This window comes from Chlamydotis macqueenii, chromosome 1 (genome assembly GCF_036417535.1).
Source record: "Chlamydotis macqueenii isolate bChlMac1 chromosome 1, bChlMac1.mat, whole genome shotgun sequence".
Taxonomy (NCBI): Eukaryota; Metazoa; Chordata; class Aves; order Otidiformes; family Otididae; genus Chlamydotis; species Chlamydotis macqueenii.
The window spans coordinates 150,869,120-150,883,535 of record NC_141556.1 but is presented as its reverse complement, the minus strand read 5'-3'; the positions used below and the strand labels follow the sequence as shown (position 1 = coordinate 150,883,535).

Here is a 14,416-nt window from a genome sequence, read left to right as displayed (position 1 = left end):
TGGAGTGAGACACTGAAAGGCTGTTACATCTACATAAGGAAGCCAGCCAGTGACACAAAGATCTCCCATGTTAGTTTTCCTGGAAACGTAGGTCAGTCCCAAGAAGTCGCACAGTGTGCTACATGGGATATACAGTGTTTACGGAAAGCAAACTGCAACCATCTCTAACTTGAGGTCTGTCTAACTTTAACCAGCGCTCAGAATGGAGCTGTCTGCACACAGCTCAATCCTTCCCAAATTTTGGGCTATGCCTGCATGTCACTGTGTACATCCATGAGCACATGAGTAAACAAAATAAGCTGCATGAGCACATATTGACTTTTCCCCTCTGCCAGCCAGCACCTAAAACCGTATGACAAGAAGGAAGACTAAATGAAGAAACTAGTTTGGAACGACTGAAATTCATCCCAAAGACCTAATGTGATACTTGGCAGGGCAAAAGTTACTAAGAAATCACCCAAAGAGCGAGCTTTTGAGCCTACTGGTAGGGATCCGATTATGAAGTAGGTAAAAAGATAAGAGAGGAAGAGATTAACTTATGACAGAGAATGAAATAATGCACTCCAGGGAGGGAGAGGTGGTGAGTGGGTATTCAACTATAAAAAAACAAAACAGCAAAACAGAAGCAGCACGTTCTTAATTTACCTAGGAGTTTCCCAGCTAACTAGTGCGTAAAGTTTTCCTCCGAAGCACTGAGTATAGTCAAGTCAAACAATTATCCCAGATTGGCCACAGATGGTAGGTAATATTTTAAATAAAAATTTGGACATGCTGTAAGCAATTTGTACAGATAGACCTGTAACAAGCAGGAGAGCACGAAGTACAGCAGACTGGAGGAAAGCATCATAACCTATAACCTATAACTCTTGGGTCAAGGCAATGCATCAGTTGAGAGCCTGGACCAAATCTCAAGAACTTTTGGGTGACAGGAGGTGCACACAGGAAAGGAAGACAAGGATGGTTTATCGAGAGCCATGGTGCCAACAGAATGAAAACCCAGCCAGCTGCTTCTCACCCCTACCCAGTCCAAGTATAATCATTTCTGTACTAAACAAATCCTTGAAGACTCTTTCACATAAATTCTTACATCATTTATTTATGTAGGTCTATTATAGTAGGAACTACACCTTTCTAAATTAATCTCATCCCCCAACCCCGCAAAAAAGCTCACAGTTTAAAAATAAGTAATTATTTGTGGACCTAGAAAACAACCAAAGGTGCCTCCAAGCACTACACGGAGCCTACAAGCTTCTGTATTGGGTATGTCTTGGCACTCCTGAGGCAGGTGGAACTTTTAACGCTTTAAAAACACAACTTGAAACAACTCAGAACAACTTTTGACTACATTTATGTGAGTAATCAGACAATCTGGGATCTTGATTAATAGTATTTATTATTAAAGTACAGTGATCTTTCCTACGCTTGCAATACTATCATTAAGGAATTCAAATTAAGCTGATTCATCACCACTATGGAAACCTGATGGCAGTTAAGTTGCCAACTAAGTCCCAAAGTAATGCCGATGCACTGAATTCATTTTGGTAAGGGAACTGGGCTAAGGCTATACGAATTGTGTCACAGCTAATATGAAGATACTCTCCAATTAGAATTCAAGAAATAATATTAACAACTCGATGCTGTTTAGATTTACATAACTAGAAAGATAATACAATATATGTTAATATATCTGTCCTGGTTTCAGCTGGGATAGAGTTAAATTTTCTTCCTAGTAGCTACTACAGGGGTATGTTTTGGGTTTGTGCTGAAAACAGTGTTGAAAACACAGGGATGTTTTCGTTATTGCCAAGCAGTGCTCGCACAGCATCGAGGCCTTTTCTGCTTCTCATACCACCCCTCCAGCGAGCTGGCTGGGGGTGCACAAGAAGTTGGGAGGGGACAGAGCTCGGACAGCTGACCCCAACTGACGAGAGGGATATCCCACACCATATGATGTCATGCTGAGCACATAAAGCTGAGAGAACAGCTGGCTTGGGGGGGGCTCTATTCAGGGACAGGCTGGGCATTGGTCAGCAAGTGGTGAGCAATTGCACTGAGTACTACTTGTTTTGTATATTCTTTTATCATCATCACTATTATTATTTTATCTTCCGTTTCTATTAAACTTTCTTTATCTCAACCCATGAATTTTATTTTTTTCCCCTGATTCTCTCACTCATCCCACTGGGGCAGGGGGTGAGCAAACAGCTGCGTGGTGCTCTGTTGCTGGCAGGGGTTAAACCACAACACTATCTCATTGTCATTACAGACAATGCAGTAATCAAGCAGGGGCGGTTAAAAAAGAAAATCACATAGTATCAGGTATTTAACAGTAAAATCAAGGTATAATATCATATCCTCAAAAACTGTTTTACTAGAAAAACAGAGTACAGAAATGTTCAGTGCAAATCAGCATTCAGATACACCAGTTCATGAAAGGTAGGAAGCAGAACTGCGGAGTCTTTAGTTATCCAAACAGCAAAATACAAATCAAGCTTGTTAAGTTTCATTTACTTATTGGTTGCATTTATTTTTTTTTTTTTACACTCAGACAGATAGAGCCATTCATTCCAAGAGGCATAAACATCACAGGCATCAAAAAGCCCATTTTGTAGCAGACCTTCCCATTAAATTAACTAAAAAATCCTCCTCAATGTCTCTGACTTAGCGAGAGGAGAGATCAAATAGGATTCATAAACCATCCATTTAAAAAACAACTGCCACTTACTTTACTGTGACATTTGATGATGCCAAAATCACTGAAGCGGGTACCGAAACATCTCACGTGTAAGACAATACACGTGCTGCTTTTCAGAGCTACTGTAACACTTTCATCGATCAATTGCTGTCCTTTCTTCTCATCAGTACTGGGTATACTGTTATGACTGTTGATGCCCTTAGCTCCTGCTTTAGCCTCTCCCTTACAAGTTTCAGCAGAGAAAGGGACCATCTCTCCTGGAGACTTACTGCACTGTTCTGTGCTTAGAGCATCACACTGCGAATGTAATACAGAAACTGCAGGAAGGATGTTTTGGGGCCATTCTGTGGAAACACCAAAGAAAGTGAATCCTGCAGACAAAACTTTCCGTTAGCAGTGAAACCTTCTCAATAAAGCATCATCCTCCGCAAAGCCACAACTAGAAAGTACCAGGCTCCTAAGACTCTCCAGAATTTTTAAGACTTTAGGAAAACACCTACCTGGAATGATCCTGCCTGATGCTTTCTCCTCTAAAAACATACAGACATACTTACAGAGAGTGTTTCAGGAGAGGAAAAAAAAAAACAAAACAAAAACAAAACCACCAAAAAACTCCCCACACCAATATTACTTGATTTAGACTTTTCCAAGTGATAGGCTACTACTGAGTCATCACAAAGCAGCACCCAGAAGGCACCTGGAGAGGAAGGCACAGACTTTTAAAGGAAGACAAAATATCTCAACTAGCAGATGGGACAAAGCACCAGGTGAGATTTCTTGCACAATAAGAGCACATCAGAACGGCAAACCTGGTACCCTACCAGGAGCAAAGCATTACACATATTGTGAGCAGTTTCTGCTGGCACCCTATCCCATTCTACTTTCTACCCTGAAAGGTTAGTCATGTCCTAGGTTCGGCAAAAACCTATGATATCCCATCCCAAAGAAGGCTCTGCTTCACCAAGTGGTGGTTATACACTGTTGTTTGTATGGTACTGAGATCCTTAGTGATGAGAATCAATGCAAAGTAAGCACTCTTTAAAAAAGTTTAGTGTCTTGTCACTTTAGATCTTCTCAGTGAAAAACAAGATGCAAATCAGGGCATGGTCAGTAGGCATTCTGGTATAACCGGCTGTAATTAGTAGCCCACATCAGCTTTATAATTCCAGTTATTACACAAACACTTCATACTTCCATTAAGTTTCTCCTTGCATTTTAGGACCAAAAGAGATCACTGGGATCACAAAGTCTGGCTGCTTTCAAGAAGTGATGAAAGCTCTCACCTAGTCAAGTTGTGCGACAAGCTCACTATATCTACTGCATCTTCAGTGCACCTTCTTGAAAGAAGTCAAGGCTTAACTCAAAGGACTCCCAATGATTAAAATTTCCTTACAACATTTTACAGGAAACTGTTCACTGACTAATGATCATGACTCCAAAAGTGTTTTACTACTTGTTTCCCACAGATTAGCTTTTAGCTTCCAGCCATGGGTATCACTATGGTAAGAATAAGTAACCATACAATCAGAAGGACTATCCTCTGAATAGTGTGCATACTGTAGTTTCATCACTTCAAAGTTTTTCTTGCCTAAATCAAACACTCACTCACTGTGAGACTCATTTACCAGGTCTTCAATTCTTTCTGTAGCCCTTCTATGAACACTTCTGAGTTTGACACCATCCTTTTTAGCCTGGTCTCCTAAAGATACAGGCTTATGAGAAAATTCTTTCTGTCTACATTTGGCCATCAATTTCCCACTAATTATTCTTTTTAATCAGGTGGTGATTTCCACAAAATTTGAAAAAGTGGTAGAGATCTCAAAAGATACTCCAGTTCTACGAATTTTGTTAAATTCAATGGCTGTACAGAGAAGAGAGCACACTGGATACTCATAGGGAGGAAAGGGCTGCACAAGTCAGTTCAGCAATTCTCTGTAGCCTTTGACTCAACAGTACATAAACTGTAGGAGTCAGCCATTGCACTGTGCCACTTCTTACCAACATGATGTTTAGGCTAGCAGGGCAGGAAACTGGACAATGCGGCTGTATTGTGACTGTCAAACAACTAAAAGCGTAGCACCACGTGCAGCTAGTACATCTACAGCTATATAGAGTCTCGCTGAATTCTTGCTTCTGTTTGAAGCTTGTATGAAATTATTACAAAACCATCAGCTTGGAAGCAAGTCAACTGTAAAATCAGTTCAAATTAATTGCAGACACTATTGCCTCCAAAAGCACAACCTCCTTGCCAATTTCTGTGCTTGTTAGAATGCTATCTTGCATTTTCTTTCAAAATATTTCTCTTCTCTTTTTGTATTTGAGAGAAAACAATTAAAGGAGGAACTACCAAACTGTCAAACTACCTGAGAAGGAAAAGAGTGGGAAGGAAAAGAGTGGGACAGTGAAAGTGACTGATCTCAAAGTGCTATTCAAAATGTATATTAGAAGACTTGCAGTCTTTCCCACTCACAAGTGTTCTGTATGTTACAAATACATAATTAGCAACACAGATAAAATACTTCACAATTAACTCTTACTGAAAGTGTCAGAACATGGCATCCAAGTCAAATGTTTACACCAAGATGCTGAGGGGGAAGGGAGAACAGTAGACAGCTGGTGGTTTTAGCACTGGGGACTCTGGAAGGAACTTGGTCATAGCACATAACCAGTTGCACTCCCAGTACAATAACGTACCCAGAAACGTGAACATAGTTTCTAGCTCATCTGATATACTTTCTCATTATTGCCACATATACTGTAAGACTTTTTGCAATAACTTCCTCTCAACAAATAGTTCTGCCAACAATAGAGTTAATTAAGGGCGCTTCCTATGCATTGTGTACCACGTATTTACTCTCTTTATACTTGCAAAAAAAACCCAACTGCAAAAAAAAAACAACTGCAAAAAAAAAAAACCCAACTGCAACACCTGGGGCCCTGTGACTTCCCCTTTACCCTCCAGCTTCCCCTATTCCTATCATGTCTTGATGTCCTCAGTTCCCTGTTCTGCTACCTAAATATCGCCTTGGCAAGCATTGCTCTTGGAGCAACAGATAAAAAACTTGCAGAGAAAAGCACAATTTGTAAGTTGTATCCCCATCATATCATTCCTTTAGAAGCTGGTTTTGGATGGTGCCTGCCACAGAAGCTGTAGGAATTCCAATAGTCATTCAGAATGAAACAGCATATAAATCTACCTTTGTATTATGCTAAATATCAAGTACTTCAAAGAGTCATTTGATACAGGGCATGTTGCAAGACAGCTAACTACTTTTTCCTGGGGCCCTTCCTCAAACATAATTGAACTGCTCCAGCTGATGACCGCTAAAGCTGATCAGTGAAGTAAAAACCGCAGGCATTTGGGGTACATTCATCATATTCAAGGTGTTAACAACTCACAGCTCTCAAAATCCATGCATCCCTTACAAATACAGTTACTACAGGAACGCTCTCTAATGCCACCAAACCACACTGTGAGCTCCAGCACATTTAGAAGTTAAAAATCACTTCTCAAAATGATTTTTGCTTGAATAATTTGCCTCCATTTATAATCTCAGACTATGTTTACTCTGTGTAAAAGAGGAAGTACCCTCACATTATTTAAACAGTGGCACTTACTGTTGAAACAGACTCTTAAAAGAGTTACATTCCAGTCTTGAACTAAAAACTCAGTTTTATATAGATTCTAGAGAGTCATGTGATGATGATTCACTCTCAAAATGGGGAGCACTTCAAAACATGTTCTGCTGGAGCTGGACTGCTGCCAAAGGGTTTAATCGAAGAAGTTGCTCTTGATGAGGATTACAGATATGGAGATACTTCTTTGTGATGTGAGTAAACAAAGACTTTCAGAGGAGAAGCACTGAAGAAACACTGTATACACCGTATACAAAACCAAAGAAGGGTGAAACAAACTTCATTTAGTGGGAAACCTGGTGGTAGGAGGAGATGGTATTTATAGATACAGGGAGGTCTGATGGAGAGTGAACAACTGAAACTTGATTTAGGCTACAAAACAGTCCAGAGAAGTTTTGGTGGGGATTGAAAAGCAAAAAGGGAGAGAACTACTTAAATGGCAGGGAATGTAACCTCAATGCTACCAAAGCTAGGAGGAAGGAAAAAAAAAAAAAAAAAAAAAAATTGATCTATTGTGCTAAAGCCTTGGACAAGAAATACATATCCATTCCTTTTCTCTTCCCCTCCCTACTCCCCAAAACCCACAGTACTGCAGCACTTCATGATAAAAATACCAGATACTATGTGATTTAATCTCTGAGCAATTTTTCCCCACCAGTTTGTTATGAAATACATACAAGATGAAAAGCATGACCAAGACGCGCTTCTGCAGGAAAAGGCACAGCTTGATAGGGTCTGCTCTCTAGAGACAGGAGATTGTGACACATTTTAATGGATGCATGAGTTTATTGAAAATGAAGCCTTGAAATCACTTTAAGCCCTCATTAACATTCTCTACCAGCAGCAAACAGAACTAGAAATTTGTCAAGATACTATGAGGTGACCTGATTGATGTATACATTAAACTGGCCTGCTTGCAGTCAGCAATACCATTTTTTTTTTCCTAACTGATTTAGCTCATATTTCAGGCAGGAAAATAAGCTTCATTTGACCCTGAAGCAATTTCACGGCTGGCTCTATGCCTCTGCAATGGAGTAGAAACTTCTCTGAAGTGACACATGAACATATGTTCTCTAAAACCATAAGCAGCAAACCCAAGAGTCGAGGTGGCTCAGGGATTCATTTTGAATGGAGGCAAAGAGCACAGAGCTGTAACATCGAAGGAAGAGCACCCACTGCCACCCCTGGCCTCAGGATGCTTCCAGACTCAACAGGAGCTGCAGCCTTGCACCAGGCCAACCTTGCACCTCAGGAGCCAGAGACCCAAGCGCTGCTGCCTCACACAGTAACAAAACAGGGTCAGCACCACACTGCCTCCGTGAGGGAGCACCTTTTTGATTCCTGCTGACTATTTTAGAGAACACCACCTCTAATTTGGAAAAGGAAAATACAGTATGGCATACCACCCTCAAGAGATGAGCAAAACCCGCTCTGCATCACTGACAAGTAAACAGAGTTCACACAACACCACCACCATCTGTTAAAGAAAATGGGAATATTATGAGAGATTAAATAAATTGCATCAAGCTAATGGGTCCCAGTGTTTTCCTGCATTCAGAAAAAAAAAAAAAAACCCACAAATAAAAAAAAAACCAAAAACCAGCACACTACAGAACAGCACAGAAAAGCATTGCCTAAAACTTTGGTTGCTACCCTTTTGGCACTCCTGCTTACTCTTACCGGCATCAGAGAAAGAGTCATGACAGCAAGCAGATAAAATGGGACCTTCAGCATCATGGATACAACGTAGCCATGCATTTCCAAGTTCTCTTTTTAACACAACCCTTTCTTTACAAATTCCTAGGGTCTGAGGAAGACAGTTATCTACAGGAAAGTAAATAGCTTCAATGTAAACAAGAAAAGCAGGAAACAAGCCAGTCAAAGAAAAATTCTCAGATGACTCAACGATGATGCTGGTATGTTTTAATTTTACACAAAAGCATTGACATATATTCCATGATTGAAGGACTAGCTGCACTCCTGTAGTTTCTCAAAGTATCTCCAAATGCAATCACAGGTGACAACAGCAAGGCTTCACCAGACAAGATGGGATCATGTTCCCATCTAACTCTTAGATTAGGATGCAGACTGCTGACCCATAAGCAGGAATGGCCATTATCTCAGCCCTTCCGACTAGACTCGATGCATGTGGCTTTGCGCTTCAGGAGCTCTGACTAACAAAACATAGAGGCTGACCCTCTAAAATTTTTTAAATGGAGCATCATTTACCTTAACCTTGTAAACATCACATTGCGTAAGAGAATTCTAAAGAGTTACATGAAGTCAGACTGATTTAGGGTAATGGTTACCAACGTGCCAGCAACGCGCTGCCCACACCACTTCGCAGCAAAGCTCACGGACAAGGAAATTCAAATCTATAATGTGCTCAGTCAGAGAGGACAGTCAGATGCTGCCCACTGTGTGCTCTGTGCTCTATTCACGTGGCCGAGAAGGCTGGGGAACCATCACCGAGTCCCACACTCCCACCCCTAGGCAGAGACCTTCTGCTTTAACTGCACTTGACAAATGACACCTTCCTCCTTACCTCCCTCTTCCTCTTCAGAAGGGCTTTTAAAGCTCTTAAACACCCACAGCTCAATCACTGTTCTCTTAATGACCCCTGAAGTGTTTATCTTAGGGATGTCATATCTACTTATTGTTTCCTTTCCTGCTTGCTCTTGCAAACAGCCCATTTAACTTTGTTCCACACGGTCAGGATACATCTTGTAGAGCTCTCAAGAGAGCTGCAAAGCATTTAAGTTTAATTCATCAATTAACGCAGAACAGCCGTGTCCTCTACACCAGGGCTACAAATGCTTCATTTCTCAAATAAAGCTTCAGCATTGCTAATATATTTGTAGACTCATGAATTGCTTACTGGAAAACTGTGTTACTACGTATGAAAGACAACAGTGGCTACTAAACCACACATATATAATTTAGCTGCACAGATTTATGATGGGGGAGAAGAACAAAAGGAGTGTGGGGGCGAAGCTCTCCAAAACAGATGTTTCCAAGCTTTTTTAAACCTAAGAGACAAGACATAAGACAACACTTGAAGGAGCAGCTGGGGACACTGAATAAATACAGACATTTAAATGTGACTAATTACATACACATGCTGGAATTCTCAAAGGAAGATCAGGGAGCCAGGCTTCCAGCTCATGCTGACTTTCAACAGGAGTTCAGTGGCCTGTTCCTTCAGGCATGCTGGAAGTCAGATGTCATCTTGCTAAATACAGAACACTGCTTCTAAATGTTGCCTCTGGTAGCTTAATCACAGCAAAGCCTATGGATTTCTACAAAGCTAGAGGGGAGCAGGAGCCCTCCTCTTTATTAAATAAATACAAATGCATCTATCTGCCGATCCTAGTTCTGCAAGATAGGAGAAAGCTGTCTGGACCAGCCCAAAGGCCTTAAAGCCTCTGGGGAAACCACCTTTCTGTGCTAAACACACATGCTGCACAGAATCTGCTCTAACGATGAAAGTTTACAAGAGGTCTAAGGCTCCTTTCTGAGTACTTCTGTTGTGAAGCAGAAAGGATATCTGTATATGGAAAGTGGCGGCTCACAAAAAACTTAGGGAGAAGAACATGCCATTGTTTTTGGGATGTATTAATGAAACATGGGTACACACACTCTGCTCATGACATAGTTCAAACACTTCAACCTGGCACAGTTGCAGAAAGAGCATCCTTCTCTGGTCCATGCCGCTCACTTTCCTTCCTCTGCATTACAGAAAAAGAATAGTGCAGTTTCTAAGACACACAGGATTAAGGTCTGATTCAGCTTAAAAAAAACATGAGGGGAAAAAAATTAAAATACATCATTACTCAAGCAGCTACTGGGAACTGTGTCAGCACAAAGCGGTGGGTATGGACACAAGCAGCAGGAAGCATGGGAAAGTCTTGACCACTTCCTTCCATGGCTTAAGAACCTTAAAATATTCATAAAATTACAGACAGATTTCTGACAGGTGACAAACCACTTGACAAACAAGAGATGCCCTTCACTTCACAGCCAGTGGAAGGTGAGGCCAGATGTTGGTAGCCACAACAAGCAGCAGCTGGCTCTGCAGAAGGTCAGGATGGCTGTGGCTGTAAAGGTCATGGAGGAAGACAACATGAGATTTTTTGTGCATGAAGGACAGAGAGGGTAGAAGCCAGAACCTACTGAGTAAGATTTACTTTTTTCTAGTGCTCAGGATGACCCCACTACACGGCACAACAGTAGTTAGTACAAATGCAGTTACATTAAGGTACCAGGTCACAAAGTCCATATATGTTGTCTTTTATCTGATAATCACTTGAGCAAAGGTCTGTGCTCAGCAGGCTGCAGGCCTGCTCTCTCTGTATGACGTGAACAAATGACACATCAAGAGCCTGCATCCCAAGCCCCATAACAGAGACCTGAGATACTTACAGACACCCAGCTGACAACTGTGTCCAAGCCTGTCACTAGGACCCTCAGGTTTTGCAGCAGTTCCACAGATGGAGCTCACAAGTAGCAAAGTGTTCCCAGAAGAAGTGTGCAAAAGTGAGAGTTGTGGTTCTTACAGAGGATGACAGCAGGAGCCACCGGAGGAACACAAGAAGTCTGAGTGTGGCATCTGCATCTGTATTGTGAACATAACTTTTAAATCCACTAATAGTTCTCCTTATAATCTCTTTTGCAGAGATTCAGACCAGGAGACTGTCCTGTAGCAGCTGGCAGAGACTAGGGCCTCTGAAGGGCTCTGATGAAACACAACAGCTTAGTGGTCAGGGCTAAATTAAAGTATTGAATGCCTCCTAAGGAGAAGCTATTAGGTAATAGTTTTTAAACTTTTTTTTTTTTTTTTGCTTCTTCTGCAGAGTTTAAGGAAGCTCACACGCCTTCTGCATTTTAAAATAATCTACTACTTAATGTTCAAGAGCTCAGCACTTAACGATTTTAATTTGCCCTTCCATTCAGATCAATTTTCCCATCCACCTATCCAGCTGATTGTGCACAGCGTGCTCCGTGGGACTGCAGGCTGGCTCAGCACGGACTCGGCTGCTTTCGAGGCTTTCTGGAACGCAGAGGTGCCAGCAACGCGCACAGGCTCAGAGGGCATGCTGGTGAAGACCTATGGGTAAGCTCATGAGAAAAATCGATCTTTATTTCTTTTCTGGATAGGTAGAAAAGTTTCCTACTTAGGCCTAGTCTTCACTCAGCCTGCCTAAGTGTCTTTCAAAACAAGCACTATTCTGGGGCTTAAGAAAGCATGCGCCTAAGGTATTTTTAAACAGCTGCCCACTGGTAGGAGCTTTTGTTCTCCTTGCAGACCTGAATCGTTCAACCAGTTGTATCTATGCAGCCATCTGTAGGGTGGTATTTACCTTTGCAGCTAAAAGCTCCATTAAAAAATAGGTAATTTAAAAAAAAAAACCCAACACTTAAAAAAAAGGAAGTCAAGGAAATTCCCAAGACAAGTGCTAGATTCATCAGAACAGTCTGTTTTCAAGACAAACTGACTCTAAGTTCTTGCTCATAGTTTTACAGCCTCATCTTACTGGCTCACCACAATAAATTCATGAGCTGTCCACAAGAAAATCAGTTCTCTTCACAGAACTCTATGCTCCTCTGATACATCCAATCTCTGCTTTTCACTCATGAGCTATCTATTACAAAGGTACTGCCTCCCCTACCTTTGCTGCTCTTCCCACTGGCAAATTCCAGCTACACAAACATTTAGTTAAGCATTGGTTACTTACAGCACTCTTTTCTTACATGCCTAAGCCCTAGAACCAAACTATCTATAAACAAACCTGAATAAGATTTCAGATCATATGGAAAAATATTAAGAGCTGCAGTTTGCTGTATACCTTCCTAAAGCAGCGTTGCATGAAGAAAATGCTGAACTGCATTCTGAAATGCCTTTGTTCCCCCACTATGTAATCATTCCATTTTAATTTTCTTCACCATTCTCACTTGCAAGACACATTGCCATGAAAATCTGCACCAATGGAATTTCATATTCCAGAAATATTTGTATTTCCCTTACCTAAACTGCTAAGCTTTACTCTTACTTACTAAATAACAAATAGCCAAGGAAACTAGCCAGAGCCAAACAGAGTGCCCAGGTCAGCTACAGAAGAGAAGATGAGAAGAAGAGAAGATGGGAAAAGAAGGCTTCAGCAAACAAAAGCTTTCTTGGGCTCTGATTTTCAAGTTCTGTTTCTAAGAGCCAAGGGCTGAATTTAAATCAAGATAAACTCTGAACATTATGATTCAGTGGTTAAAACCTCAGGATTTTTCTACACATTTTATCTAATACATTGTATTTACTGAACGATACTTTGCAAATCACAGTTACAGAATGCTTTGCAAGCCAATCTAAGCATTTTCTCTGCACTGTAGAAAGTGAATAAAACAGTCTTCAAATCAAAGCCGTACAGGTAAAAATTTGAAGAAAGATTTTAAACCCATCTAGTCAAATGAATAGAAAGGTAGAAAAACATGCTGCCATACTGTTAAAGTTGTCATTGCCTTATTGCTTTTCATGAAGCTGCATGCATTACATGTTAAGGATCTTTTCAGACACCTATTTTTAGCATTTCAGGAATTTCACTAAAAAAAAAAATCCATTGGTATTAAATGTTACCAGGTCTCATTTAACTGAAGACAAAACCTGTAAAAGAAAGCTGGCTGTGGCATGGTGTATTCTCTCAGAACAAAACAAGGAGGGAAACACTTCTGCAGATCCTTCAGTATACCACCTAACTATTCAAAACAGACCACGGTCAGAGTGGAAGGATGTTCCAGTTAATCTCTGTTTGCAGAGTCCCAGACATTCAGGGTCTTAACCTAAAACTAGGGTTTGAAGGATACAGACAGAAGCCTTTGTGCCTGTATCACACCACTAAGAAGTGCACTACCCACTTCCAGAAAGGTCAAACAAAAAAAAACCAAAAAAAAAAAAAAAAATCTGGTACGCAGGACAACTGTGCTCCTTCTCCCTGTCTAAGCACCGTATCCTCTGGGCCTGCTCTGGGGAACAGTCCAAGCCTAGCGATAAGTCCACTATCCTGTACGTCCCCCACACATACATCCTGTCACACAGCAGAGTTACAGTGGGCTAGAAGGACAATAAAATGTCTTTTCCCACTTTCTATTTTACCCTCTCCTGCAAACCCCCAGGGACTTACAGCAATACAAATAATACTTCAACAAAAGATGCCAGCCTAGGAGTTGGTAGCTGCAGGTTTGAATCCTGGTTTCTCAGAATGCGTGTGATAATCATGACTCAGTCATACTCAAATTGCACAATGGAAAATGACACAATGAGAATCTTCAGGTAGTAGTTAAAGGAAGGCTGGGCCCTCCAGGTGATGCACAGCTACACCGACATAGCAACTTTTGTTCTGAAAGAGGTACGTCTGTGTTCCAGTGGCATTGTGCCCTGGTCCACTGGAGCTCAGAGCCTGCACTGCAACATGCACCAGACTCTCTCTGTTACTCACTCTGCCTTTGAAATATTTCAAACGCACCTAGTTGCAGAGGTCTGATAGGGTCTGCATGGCTAGAAGCTGCATCTATAGGCATGCAAGACCACATACTCCAGCACATCCTCATATCAACAGTGTGCCTAGAAGGATGGAGGTCAACCACATGGCTCACCTGCATTTGTTAACAGGTTCTAGATGTAAAGATTGCCATGACAGCTTATTAACAAAGCCTTTGCAAAGGCAGTAACAAAATTATGTCAAACACTGGTCTGAAAATAAGGCTGGTCAGAACTTTCCTAGCAGAGCATTTTTTTCTATTGACACAATTGCCAAATAGCTAGAAGTGTATGATGACAACAGTCTGATTTTGACAGCTCTTCTGTCAGTCAGAGAATACAAAGCAGATTCCCAACAGAAGCCAACCAGCTCTCCACAGCTCCTGAAGTAGAAGGAGAACCTGAAAGGCTTCAGTGTGGTCAGACTCCTCAGAGGAAGGCAAAATCTGACTCCCATCTGAGTCTGTGGCTTCTAGGTTTCAATTCATTTGAGATTGGACGGCTGCTTCAGAGACCGCTTTGATAACCGATGGCAGACTTTCATTTGTTAAGTCAGATCT

General features: G+C 41.3%; 1 protein-coding gene across 1 annotated transcript in view; it reads right to left on the bottom strand.

Moving 5' to 3' along the window:
* The window catches only part of RASA3 (RAS p21 protein activator 3), a 132,120-nt gene that overhangs the window by 42,767 nt on the left and 74,937 nt on the right, over positions 1-14,416 (bottom strand). The window lies entirely within an intron of this gene.